At 44.1% G+C, this 13,439-nt stretch overlaps 1 long non-coding RNA gene across 1 annotated transcript in view; it reads right to left on the bottom strand.

Moving 5' to 3' along the window:
• The window catches only part of LOC138258747 (uncharacterized), an 87,907-nt gene that overhangs the window by 58,008 nt on the left and 16,460 nt on the right, over positions 1 to 13,439 (bottom strand). Inside the window, exon 2 of the long non-coding RNA XR_011198545.1 lies at positions 12,099 to 12,152. This is a non-coding gene — a long non-coding RNA (uncharacterized lncRNA). The remainder of the gene's footprint in view (positions 1 to 12,098; positions 12,153 to 13,439) is intronic.

The following is a 13,439-nucleotide window of genomic DNA, read 5'->3' as shown; positions in this document are numbered from 1 at the left end:
CCCCTCAGTTCTTAAGGAGACAAGACCAATCAGGGTCAAATATTTCATAAGATCAGGCATCAACCCTCTTACCATCCATCACGCTATGAAAGTGATATCTACAACAAGATACATCTGTCAGCTTGTCCCTGGTGCAGTTGTAAAAATCCACTATTCACTCTCTATGGAATGCATACAAATAATCAGTTCTCACGGAAACCAAAACATTTTGCAACGATCTAATTAGCGTGAACTAATCCAGCGTGGCTTCTGAAACAAGGAAAAGAGAGAAAGGACCCAGCAGCCAAAAGCACATTTTCAGGTTACCGTGGTTACTTTAAACTCAGGCCTACATTAACAATGGCTAACTTAGCATGAACAACACACATTATATATTTGTATATGTGATGTGCAGATTAGTGAACAGAAAATAGTGACTGAACCTCACAATCTGCAACCTGACTATTACAATTCTGAGAAGCTTTGAGAAGCAATGTGGGACAGAACAAAGAACGAACAAACGTTCAGTGTACTCCCTTACTTGGTCTCACCAAACAAACTGAAGGAAATATCAGTATGGAGAAAAATCAGTGACTGACAAGAAGGCTTCCTTCAGGTCAAGACAAATCATCCAACCTTCTTGTCTGAGGAGATCCCTTTGAAAAGGGATACCCTTCATCTTGAAATGCCTGTGTACCAGCCACCCATTGAATTCTCTTTCATTAATGACTGATCTAACTCCCTTGCCTTTCTCTTCACCAAGAAGGTATTGTTTAGGAACCATCATGGGTGAAGAAAAAGTCTTTCAATTGACCCTCTGGCCTCTGGGTTTAGTATTTCCTGATCCATCAGTTTCTCTATATCCTCAGAGAAAGCTATGGGGTTCAGAAGTACTATCGGAAATGGGGAGCTCTAAACCTTTATTTTTCACCACTTCACAGTCTGAAGGACCCATGCTTCTGATGAAATCTCCTGCCATCTGTGAAAGAATTATGCAATTTGATTGCCCAGTTTTACTAGGCAAGAATATTTAAATCTACCTCGAGACTTAAAGGCTCCTCTGCAGACACCTTTGCCAGTTTGACTCCTGTTGAACTTGGAGTGGAGAATGGAGTCTGCTATTCTGGGGCCTTGATCACCTTGAAACTTTGATTTGATCTAGGATCAGTGTAAAAACCCTTTCAGCTGCTGTAGAGACCTGGACAAATTTTGATATGTCCTTGATAGGGGCTCACTAAATAAGTTATCTTTGGCTTCACCTCCCACCTCCATGGAGGTTAATTCTCCCAAACTTGTTATCAAGTCTCAGCCTCAGGATTGAACATGTGTGATCTACGAGCAAGGCACAGTTCACATTGCCCAGCATGCAAATCATGTGCAGTGCCAAACCTGAAAGGATCTGAGGGTGAATTTGCTCTCCAGATCCCTTGGCCACCTCTGTCATCTCCCAAATCTTTGCTAGGGCCATGCGATGTCCAACATTGTCTTATCAGGAGCACCAGGACCTACCCCCTTTTAGAGTGTTTGATCAGCTTCCCCAGGAATGTCACCATTTTGTTGCCAAGCTCTGGTGTGGCTTGCAGTTTACATTCTGTGGACGGTCGCAGGCATTCCACCCTCAGCCCGTTCTTCACTTCCTTGTCCTGAGATTGACAAAGTCTTTGCTGTAGGTAGCAGGTCACTTTGGGGGTTGGCTGACTCTCTGAAGAACAAGGATCTCTTATATCTTTAGGATCAAGAGGTCCTTCTCAAATATCAGTCCTTCGGATGGCTTGCCCATTTGTGTCTAAGGTATGGGTTGGTCCCATCAAGGGATACCAGTCCTTTGATCTTTTGTACCTCTGATCTGAGTCATCCAATGTCACAGCATACGTGTCCCTCGTGTACTGGCCGAAAAGCTGATTTTGATCAATGTCTCTGCTTGGTGAAAAGATAATGATGTGCCCAGCAATTCTGCCCCCTTGGTCATCCCTTGCTTTCTGGAAAGCCTTTCACAGCTTATCGAAGGGGCTCATCTTTCTTTGTGTAGCTTGGAAACCTGATTTCCTTTTGGCGATTCACCTGCACCCACAGCATAAGTCAGCCTGGTGCACCTTCAGAGCCTAAAGGGGTCACATTGGGAGTCCTCTATTTTCTTGAAGGATCTTGGTTGTGGCTGCTTCTACTGACATGGATATAGACATGTCCAGCATAGCATAGCAGCAATGCCTAGATCCATTCCAAAGGACTCAGATACACAGGCCTGCCTGACATAAGCGTGATCTTTAGCCATATCACTATCTCACAGTGTTATTGTGAACAGTGAAGTATATTTTCTCTTTGAGCTGATTTAAACATTCCTAACAGGGGAAATAGGCACTGTTGGCCCTATCTAGTATGAGGAAGCAAAAGTTGCTCTAACATGGTTGGATGGTCATTTGGCAACCTAATGCCCTAAAGATTACATCTAGGCTCTAGATTATTAAAGCATGGAGTAGCTTAACTTGCATCTAGAGTTTTGTGGGATTTAGCTCACTGCATACCTGTTTATAGCAAGAAGCTGTAGTTATCAGAAAGCTGAGAAAAAGTGTTCCCCCAGATGAAGAACACACAACAGCTGGGCTCACCTTCACTTGGAATCGGCTCATTACCAGCTCTCAGCATAAGAATAGATGCTATGGCAGTATGGCAGCCCCTGTTAGGATCACTGGCAGGATCTCTTGCGATAATCTGGGGCAAAGTACCTCTCTGTCTCGGTGCACACTTTATGGAGGTTTTTTTAGTCTTGGCCCTTGACCTTTACCTTACAAGGGGAATTTGGGGGAATTACCATTAATGTTCATACACAACCTGTATGCACCAATATGATAGTCTTAAGACAAATCAGTATAAACCAGTATGGCAAAAGTGCATCAATTCAGACTACATTGTGTATGTAATATTCACTATTTGACCTTCAAATAGAGAAAACAAGAAACTTGTCCCAGACTGATGTCGCATTAGGTGTTTTGTCCAATACATTGTGTAGGAGGCTGGCCCAGAGTGTGGTGGACACTTATGGGTTTACACCTTATCCTGGGTCCAGGCACCCTTTATAAGATAGTGTTACAGTGTCCAGGTAGCCAGGGCTCTCTAGTGGTAGCTGTGGTGAGAAGGCAAGACTGACCTAGGAAGGAATGTGAAGCACTTGCAATACCACAGTAGTCACACAGTAACTTATCACACATTAGAGGAACCACACAGTGTTGCACAAATAAAGGTACTTTAGTAGAGGACCACCAAACTAGATTACTATATGCAAATTCCCTTCTGGAGGTAAGTACACACAAAATATACACAGGTAAGTATTAGAAAATAGCATAAAATAGCAAGGGCCCTATAGGGGGGCCATACCATGTACTAAAAAAGTGGAATTCAAGAATGGGTACCCCACCAGAGGATATGGAGTAGTCAGCCAAGTGCAGGGAGAGAGTGGAACCCCAAGAGGTAAGTATCTAGACGACCACCAGTGACCAGGAGAGAAGAGGTGAGTTACCTGGTGGTCCCATAGGCAAACATGGGGTCTCGTAAATAGAATATTGCAAAAGCAGGACCAGGCCGGTGGAACCCAATGGTGGATTCTGGATGAAGAGGACATGTAAAAGAAGGGTATAGAGTCCAATCCATGCAGGACTGTACAGGTGGGGCAGGAGGCAATGCCCACCTTTCTGTTTGTGATGATCTGGGTTGATTGTGATGGAGGAAGCCCAGCTGCGGAGTCCAAGAGCTGCAGAGAAGTCCCTGAAGTCACGTAGGAGCTGTCACTTGTTGGTCCCCGGATTACAGACAGGTCAGTGGTCAGGAGGACCACCAACTAGCACAAGCCAATGCAACTGGAGCTGCTGGAGATTTGCAGAGCTGAAGAGGACCAGCAAAGTCCTGGGAACTCGACCCTTGGAGGAAAGTCTGGGATGAGCGTGAGTAGACAAATCAGCTAGCAGAAGCATAGGTAAGTACACAGGTAAAAAGCAGTTCCCACAAGCAACCCGCTGGCAGCAGGCACAGTGAGTCACAGTGAGGCCCATTCAGCACAACTGAAGAGGAGTCCCACATCGCTGGAGCACCAGAGAGGAGACTGCCTTTGCAGAGGTGTAGTGGTGGGAGCCAGGGCTACTTGGAGCTTGAAGATCACTTGGAGCAGGTGTCAACAAGCCTTGGTTCTACAACAGACACAGTGCACAGGGGTTCTGTCTTGGAGGAAGACGTAAGGGCTCACTGTCTCCCAAGTTGTACAGAAGGCATAGAGGACCCAGAGGACCCCTCAGAACCATCCCCTGCGTTGGAGAATCTTCCCAAGTCCAGAGGAGAGCAGATCCCACCAGCCAGATGTTGTTGCCTTAGGTGCCTGCGTGTGCAGGGGAGTGACTCCTTCACTCCAAGGGAGATTCCTTCTTGCTTCCTTGGTGCAGCAGAAGTCTTGCTGACCCCAGAGGATGCACAGCTGTGGAAATGTTGTAAGTCGCTGACAGGAGCCGTGGAAACAATGTTGCAAGGAGAGGTTGTTTCTGTGTTGCAGTCTTGTTCAATTCTTGTTAACTCCAGCAGCAGTTCCAGTGACCTGGAGAAGAAGAAGTCTTTGCAGAGGAGTCTTGGTGGAATTTTGCATGTGAACCCACCCGCAAGGGAGTCCCTAAATAGCCCAAAAAGGGGCTTAGTCACTCTGCTGACATCAGCTACCTAGACAGTCAGATGCTCCCAGGTGCCTCTACACATCTTGATTTCAAGATGACAGAACCAATAGCCACCGGGAGGAGCTTTGGGCAGCACCCCTGGGGTGGTGATGGATAGGGAAGTGGTCACTTCCCTTTCCTTTGTCCAGTTTAGTGCCAGAGCTGGGACCGGGGGACCCTGCACTGGTGCAAAGTGGGTTATGCAAGGAGGGCACCACATGTGCTCTTCAAAGCCAACAGGTGGCGTGGGGAGGCTAACCTTCCCCAGCCCTATAACATCTATTTCCAAAAGGAGAGGAGGTAGTATCCCTCTCCCACAGGAAATCCTTTGTTCTGCCTTCCCCTGCTTGAACTGGTCAAGCAGCAGGAGGGCAGAATCCTGTTTGAGGAGCTGCAGCAGCATGGGCTGCTCACAGACCCTGGAATACTGGTAGAAGCAATACTGGGGTGTCCTAAGGAGCCCTCAGAATGCATGGAATCATGCCACCAATACCGTCATCAGTAATGGGGTATGATTCTGACATGTTTGATACAAAACATGCCTAGGTTCAGAGTTACCATTATGTAGCTGGACCGTAGGTAGTGACCTGTGGCCAGTACATAGCTAAAATGGCTTCCCCGCACTTATGAATTCCAGGGGATTGGAACTGGAGTTTGTGAGGGTCATCTCTGCTCATGCAGGGGTGCCCACACACACACAGGGACCTGCACCATGCCTTTTGGGCTGGAAAAGCATACCATAGGGGTGACTTACAGTGACTTGGAGTAGTGACTAGCAGTGAAAGGGTGCATGCATCTTTTCAAGCAGGCTGCAAATGGTAGGCCTGCAGACACAGATTGCATGGGCTCCCATGGGTGGCATAATATATGCTGCAGCTCATGGGGGACCCCTGGTGTACCAATGCCCCGTGCACCTAGGAACCATATACTAGGGACTTACTGGGGTCATGCCAATTGTGGGGCGTAAGAAGTACCAAATCAACTAAATTTGGAGGATAGAGCACAATCACTGGCGTTCTGGTTAGTAGGATCCCAGTGAAAACGATCTAAGCACACTGACATCAGGCAAAAAGTGGTGGTAACCATGCTAAAAAGAGGGGACTTTCCTACACATTGTCTCGATGAGTAAACACTTTGACAGGTTCTTTGAAGAATAAGGACAGATGATATTTAGGTCAAAGTTAAACATGCCAATGATCGAGCAGGAAATGAATTCTTGGCCTAGAGAAAATGGAGTCTGGCTTTTGGGTTTTTATGACCCTCTCCTGTGTTTGAAATGCACACAGGCGCATATTCCTAAAATGGCCGACCTTCAGTCCAATGATGGAGGAGGCAGAAGTATATAGGGGACTGCTCCTAAGTGAGCATTGCTTCTCTTGGAGTGCAGTGGTTGCCCTCGGGGAGCTGTCCCCCAGTTATTTATAGAGGAGTGGGATTGTTCCCATGGGGGGTGGGGGGCAGGGGCACCTATATCAGGCTGGTGTGGCCCCTCACTCTACTTTGTGTGTGTGCTGCTCAAATATGAACACTGCATGCTAATACTGTGGTAGTGGTTGCACCTCAGGTTCTTCAGTACACAGCGCATCTGCTCACATCTGGGCTCTGTAGTAAGGCAGATGCCACTCGTAGGACATGTGCTTCATATCCAGCAGGTAAAGTCAGTAATAAGTAGATGATATTCAATATAATAATATTAAAATATCAAAATAATGGAAAGGTAGTGCTCTTAGCTGTTACAAGCAGCAAAGATAGAGGACTAATGGATATGGAGAAAATGCTTATGCACTGATGTGCTGATTGGGATTGGTTAATTAGATCATGTGTTAGTTGTTACTATGACATTTTATTGCTGGGTGTTGTAGCTTTCAATTGCCTGCTGTGAATGCTCAGAAAATAAAACATAACCTGAGCCTCTGGCCCTGTCAGACGAGTAAACTTCAATAGACGAGCATAGAGAATGGCTTCGAGAACTAAAGATGAATAGAGGTTAAATGTAGAATTTAACTTAATGATGCAGCAATGTTTAATATTTAAATCTTGTTAATGTAAGATCTGAGTTAAGAAAACTTTTGCGAGAACACTGTAGCAGACGCTTTGCCCTGACAGTATTAATTGATTAAAATGTGTGAAGCTTGCTGATCAAGAATTAAAAAATTGTCGAAGTGCAATAATCTTGGAAAAACATATTTTCCAATTGATTAAATGACTAGACTAGCAGTTGTGTTGAAGTTTAATGAAGATGCATCAAATGCAATTATTTTTTATGGGAAGAACAGAATGAATATAATTTCAAGATCGACTCAGTACTTTTTTCATAAATTTGAAAACGTCTGCTCCCATCCACTGGAAACGAAGTTATTTTTTTGAAAGAACTGAATACACTTTCGGTGGTAGGGGAGGGGAAGCACAAGCCTGGAAACAAGCACTCTTCTTGGGTGTTTTTACCAATGGAAAACATTTAAGAGGTGAATTTGGCATTCTTATTAAAGGCTTTGCAGTCTAAAAACCAAAGCGCCCTAAAGTGACTATAAGACGACAATTTTACGCTTTATGAATCACCCACAAATAAATTAATATGAACTGCACTTTCCATGAGCTTTGATTGGCAGCCTCTCTAGGGCATATCATGGCTGCTGAAAAGCAAACAGGGTTCTTTAGTCAAAATTTATTGTGGGTGACATAGTTTGGGGCATGCTCTAGATTGGAGGTAACACTGGTGTGTAAGCCAACATAGCTTTTATTTCCAATAGATAAGGTGGGCATCACCACAGGTGGGACAATATTAATGTTCTATACAACGTATAGCAGTTAAAGGATCCCCAGAGTAGCATCATGCTGTGAATTATTCTATTTTAAATGGATAAAGGATAGGTCAGCATCAAAAGTTATGCCTAAATTTTAGACCTTCAGTAAATAAGATTATACAGGTTGAGGACCTATTGACAAGAACTTCTCTAACTTGGGAAAGAATCCATTGAACAAAACAGTATAAGCATGCATGTGGTTATTCTTGTGGCTTGGGTAATCATGCTGGTGGCTTCTAGCGTATTCCTATGGTTTAAGTCTCTGGGTGTCCTTGGCACACATGCGTGGTTTGAGAGTAGCTATATGCACGTAAAAGACGATTGAAGGTTGTAGTTATTTCCTTTTAACTTCACCTTTCATTTGTTGCACATTTAGATGGTGAACCGGAGACTGAGAGTTATCATAGAAGCAACAATCACTGCCACCCCTTTCTGGAAGCCCTTTTAAGATGGAGGAAAAGGAGACCTTGAACAAGACTCCACCCAATACTGAGATGTAGAAGAGGAGGTTAGTTGTAGTACTACCTTCTTGTCTATAGTAATTATCTTCAAAAAGAACATACAAATAGTCGGTCTGCATGTTGTTTTTCCAGTTTTCTAACTATACTGGATACTACTAGGCCACAGCCGGAGATGTCACCATGGGCAGCAGCATCAGATGATTCTATTCCAGAGATGCCAAAAGTCCACTCATTTTGGTGGTGAGCTCAGAAAGGTATCCAAGCAAGTTTCTGGCTGAAGTCAACCCTAGAGAGTGCACATTGGGTGGTGGGGTTTCTGAGGCACAGTAGGCATCAAGGTGAGGGCAGGGCTGTATGCCACAATACAGTGTTCAAAAATGTCAAGCTCCACTTATATTGACTACCAATACATTAAGGTAAACATACATGGGGACGTATAGATTAACTATTCTGAACTCTCACCTATTTACCATTGTTGTAGCTGATAATATCAAGTCAATGTACGTGGAGGTCCAAATTAAAACATCAATTTTATGGTAGAACGCTGAAGTAAAGCTGCTAGGAACAGTATATTCCAAAATTGCTGGTGAACATACATGCTGTGGACTGGCTAGTTTGGTCCCAACCTTCAAAGGGTGTAGGTCTAGGAAGCAGTCATGGTGGCATGTCTAAAGAAGAGTAACAAGTCCTGCAAGACACAATTTTAAGGAGAGTTACAACAGGAATTATTTAATTACTAATCATAATATTTAAAAATAAATATTCCCTGCTCCTGTTCTGCAGTTTCTGGAAAAGTATCAAAACTGGAATATATTTCCAAACATCATGTGATGGAAGGTTGTTGCAACATGTGCTACTTTTCAGTTGACCTACTTTTCTATTGACATTCAGCACTCCTACAGTTGACCTACTTTTATATTCTTATTTAGTACTTCTCACTTACCCAATACTTGCAGATGATATCATAGAAATGTAGACTATTAATTATATGGTGACTTAGCTGCAGGTAATTGGCAAGAATGTGGCCTACCCACTTGAACTATGCAAACAAAAACTAATTGCATTTACTGCACCCTGTCTGTCAAATGTTACCAACACCGCCGTTGCTGATTGTTTGACTTTTAAGTACTGAATATTTAAAGTCTAAACAAGTCAATCAGAACATTTGCGTGACTGACGTTTTTTTTGGAAGTGGAGCCAAGCCTCCACCCTTATTTAGTTTATTTACTTTGGTATTATAATTAGCATGTCAGGTTGGAACTGGACTTTAATTCGTCTGAATTCCTAGCTTTTGCTAGCACTAACTCATGATAATGAAAACCTCATCAGTTGGAGAAAAATAATTCATAGTAGGTGTAAAATCCTTAGGGCATGATTTCAGGGTGAGTGGTAATGGAAAATCCTTCAATGTCTGACACTGACGGAAATTCCTATGGTGGTTCTTTGTCTGCTAACTGGATTTGATGGTAGTATTGAATTCTCCTCCAGGTCTAGCACTTCTACCACTTCTTTGCACTTTCTACTGATGATATGTATTCCTTTTGCTGCTGATATTTGTAACTCAGAAATACAAATGCTAAGGGTGTCATTACACTCTCTTGAGAATCAAGGAACCTGTCCAGAGATCTTGAAACTGTGAATACAACTTTATACGGCCCGGTACTGCCGAGGCCTCTGCTCCCAGTCCCATAATCAGCCCCCCTCCAACGTTTCCCCGTTCATAATAAACAATAATACACACATCTTTGGGGTCAGGAGTCATAAACCAGCGGCCACATTTTGTTTTGACAAAACAAAAAACAATTACTTTAAAATCACTCAACATTTCAATATTATACGCAGTAACCCTTAGTATTTACAGCTTTATTTACATGTGCAGATGTAGAGCCTTAACAGAGACGCTAAAATATCTGGTTACCTAACACTATCTAACCATGTTCCTGCATATCATAATTCAATGGCTGCAGATGAGGTCATGACTGGTCGCCTTGGGGTCACCCGGTCTCGGATCCACCTTCTAAGTGACCTGGAGTGGGTCCCTCCTTATTGGAGAACCCTGGGGCAAATTTTGTGCAGGAGGCATGCTAGGATACTTACCTCGGTGCACCCCCTACACCCCTCAGTCCTCCTCCCAAGGGCAGTGCTGACGTCATGCCCACTGCACATGCGTGGGTAGTTGGTCACTAGGGCCATATGCCAGCGACCACTCACAGTCCCCATTCCCCTGGATGCTCGATTCGATTCCCTTCCAGCACTGCTTGGAGGGCCAGGTGACATTGCTGTGATGCTTAGGTAAAGAAAGGTCAACCGAATTGCCCCACCAATTATGATCTCACCCTGCCACGCTAATGCACTTAATAATATAAAACTTGACCTCCCTCTAAAAGACATCAAGTTAGCAAGACAGTTGCAAAATGCCAATGTGCTTTTAAAGACGGTGGCATCTGACCTGCCAGGAAACAAATGGTTAGACCAAGATTCACTAAAGTCAAAGACAAATCATCCAAGATAACATGAACCGCCTAAAACTCTGTTGCCATGGGGAGGTAGGTGAGACAACAATTTCAATGTACAAGGTGTGCAATGGTGAGATGGGGCTCTCAGCGAGCAGGAGTGAAAAGACCTGCTTGCTGCCCCGTGGCCCGTTTTATGGGCAGGGCCGACGAGCACAAAATGTTTCACGATCCATAAGCACTAGAAGTGCTTTTGGCGTCATGCTGGCCCAAGGTATACTTGCTGTGTCCCTTGTTGGCGACTTTGGAGATGCGTTGCGCCTCCGCCCCCACCTAGGCACCCAGCCTGGCATGATCTGCTGTATGTACGTCGCCCCCAAAGATGGGGGAGCCGGGTGCAAGAACATTGGTGCAAAGACTGCCATGCATTTTCTACCTTGAAAAAGGCTTTAGCCCATTTGTTGGGGTCACCTGTGCATCTTTCATTTCCTGGAAACAAACAGTGACTAAATGTATAAAAGGTCCTGCATGGGCAGCTGTAAATGTTTTACAGTAATAACGTACTATAAGAACCGACAAAATAATCTGTGTAAATAATTAGGACTCTAAGTGGATTCAAGTATAGAATAGCAGCTAAGCAATATTAGGAGTCGTGGCTATTAGAGTTATTGGTGACCTGCTGAAGTAAGCAGATTTGGATCCATTAAACTATGGTGATGATGACAATAACAACTCTATCAGCCACTGGTTGCAACTAAAGCACAGAATGGCCTCAGTAATGAAAAATATACACATAGGGGGTCATTCTGACCCCGGCGGTCTAAGACCGCCGGGGCCAGGGTCGGCGGGAGCACCGCCGACAGGCCGGCGGTGCCCTGCAGGGCATTCTGACCGCGGCGGTTCAGCCGCGGTCAGAAGAGGCAAACCGGCGGTCTCCCGCCGGTTTACCGCTGCCCTTAGAATCCCCCATGGCGGCGCAGCTTGCTGCGCCGCCATGGGGGATTCTGACACCCCCTACCGCCATCCTGTTCCTGGCGGTTCGCCCGCCAGGAACAGGATGGCGGTAGGGGGTGCCGCGGGGCCCCTGTTGGCATGGGCCAACGGCATGGGCACGGCAGGGGCCCCCGTAAGAGGGCCCCGCAAAGTATTTCAGTGTCTGCTAAGCAGACACTGAAAAACGCGACGGGTGCAAACTGCACCCATCGCACCCCTGCAACTACGCCGGCTCAATTCTGAGCCGGCGTCCTCGTTGCAGGGGCATTTCCTATGGGCCGGCGGGCGCTCTTTTGGAGAGCGCCCGCCGGCCCAGAGGAAATGTCTAAATGGCCGCTGCGGTCTTTTGACCGCGGTGCGGTCATTCAGCGGCGGTACCTTGGCGGACGGCCTCCGCCGTCCGCCAGGGTCAAAATCAGGCCCATAATGCTGCTGTGCTTAGCATAGCTCATGCAGTATGTGTCCATGGGAGACCAGGCAACGGTGAGTTTGTACAATGTACAAAAGCAATTTGCACTACTCATGGGGTCATCCACTCGACCACTCCACATACATGAAGGAGTAAATGTAGAGCAATTAATCTTTTATAGATATTCAGAAAACCCAAATCAACACAACCATTTGAAACTGTACTCAATCATGTGACAGAATCATTCAGGCTGCCATCTTTCTGTTTCAGATTATATAAAATGCCACAATTGATATTCCAGTGGTTCTAACCTGTGTTCAGGTACCCCGGAGGTCTGCAAAGTCTTCTCAGAGGGTCCATGACTGCTTAAAGAATTAAATAATATTAACAGATTAATAAAGTGCATATGAGTAAAGAAGCAAAATGTACAATTGAAACTTTTAAAACATTCTGCAAATGTCAAGGTATTTTAAATCGGATGGTAAAAGGTAAGTTAGTTTCCTTAGATAGATTGATAGGAGCAGTGCAGGTGTATCATGCAGAAAAGATTCAACCTTTCCATTAAAAATAACCTTTAGATTCCTTTCTATTTGTTTGTGAATTAAATGCAATATTTAATTAGTTGTATATTTGTTTGATGAATGCTTGTTTCTCTATTTTCTATGTATTGTTTTGCAGATCAAATTATCGAAAATGACCAGGCTAGGGTCCCCAAATTCCAATAATTCCAATATGAGTCCACAGAAAGTTTTGGCTGAGACCCTGGCTTGACCTTATTTGAGTACCTACTGAATACTTTTGTTTCTGACTCTGACCAGAATGACATGATTGACGAGCGTTTAACCTAGTGACTCAACATTGCATCTTGACAACAGACAGACCTTCGAGTATCCAGGTATCATACCATTCCAGACCTCATGAAATTTAGTTTGCCTACACAGACTGCTATGTACTCTCATAAGCGTGTTTCCTATTTTGGTTTTCTGCTTAGTTTCGCTGGGTGTTTCTTCAAAATTCTTAATGTCGTTCTACTACTTATCCTATGATTACCTGCAATCAAGATCAACTAGGGAGTATCTTTGCCCCTCCTTCCTTACAACATTCCTATACATTCAAGGCCATATGACAAACGAAATTCCACAACACCCAGCTACTGCCCTAGTTGCTGCAGGCAGGCGGAGGCTGCCATTGGGGTGATATTTTTAACTCGCTCAAGAAAACATATGATTGGAATTTTTCAATTAAAATCAAGAATACATGGAGAAATTCAAAGCGTTCTACATTAAAAATGCTCTTCAAGCGACTGTAGTACAGTACAACCAGTGAATTTTTGAATTGACAAGACAACATTGTAAATAAGTCTGTTCCAAGCATTGTGACTGTAATACTTGAAGATTCTTGGGAATTTTTACTAAATACAATTTACTTTGCTGCAGTTTGGTCAACCTTTTCAAATGTTTGAAATATTGAAGCACTTAAAATCGAATTTCAAAGATGCATATTATCTAAAAAAAAAACAGGTAACATGAGGGTTCTTCCCTTAAGAGTGTCTTTCAAGAAAATGCTGCCATATTATTCATTTTACACTACAATTTAAAAGCAGCAAAAAATACACTGCCATGTAAAAGTAAAATAAAATAAAATAATAAAAA

This window comes from Pleurodeles waltl, chromosome 9, assembly GCF_031143425.1.
Source record: "Pleurodeles waltl isolate 20211129_DDA chromosome 9, aPleWal1.hap1.20221129, whole genome shotgun sequence".
NCBI classification, from domain to species: domain Eukaryota; kingdom Metazoa; phylum Chordata; class Amphibia; order Caudata; family Salamandridae; genus Pleurodeles; species Pleurodeles waltl.
Note: the sequence above shows the minus strand (reverse complement) of the source record. Positions and strands in the feature narration are given on the sequence as shown.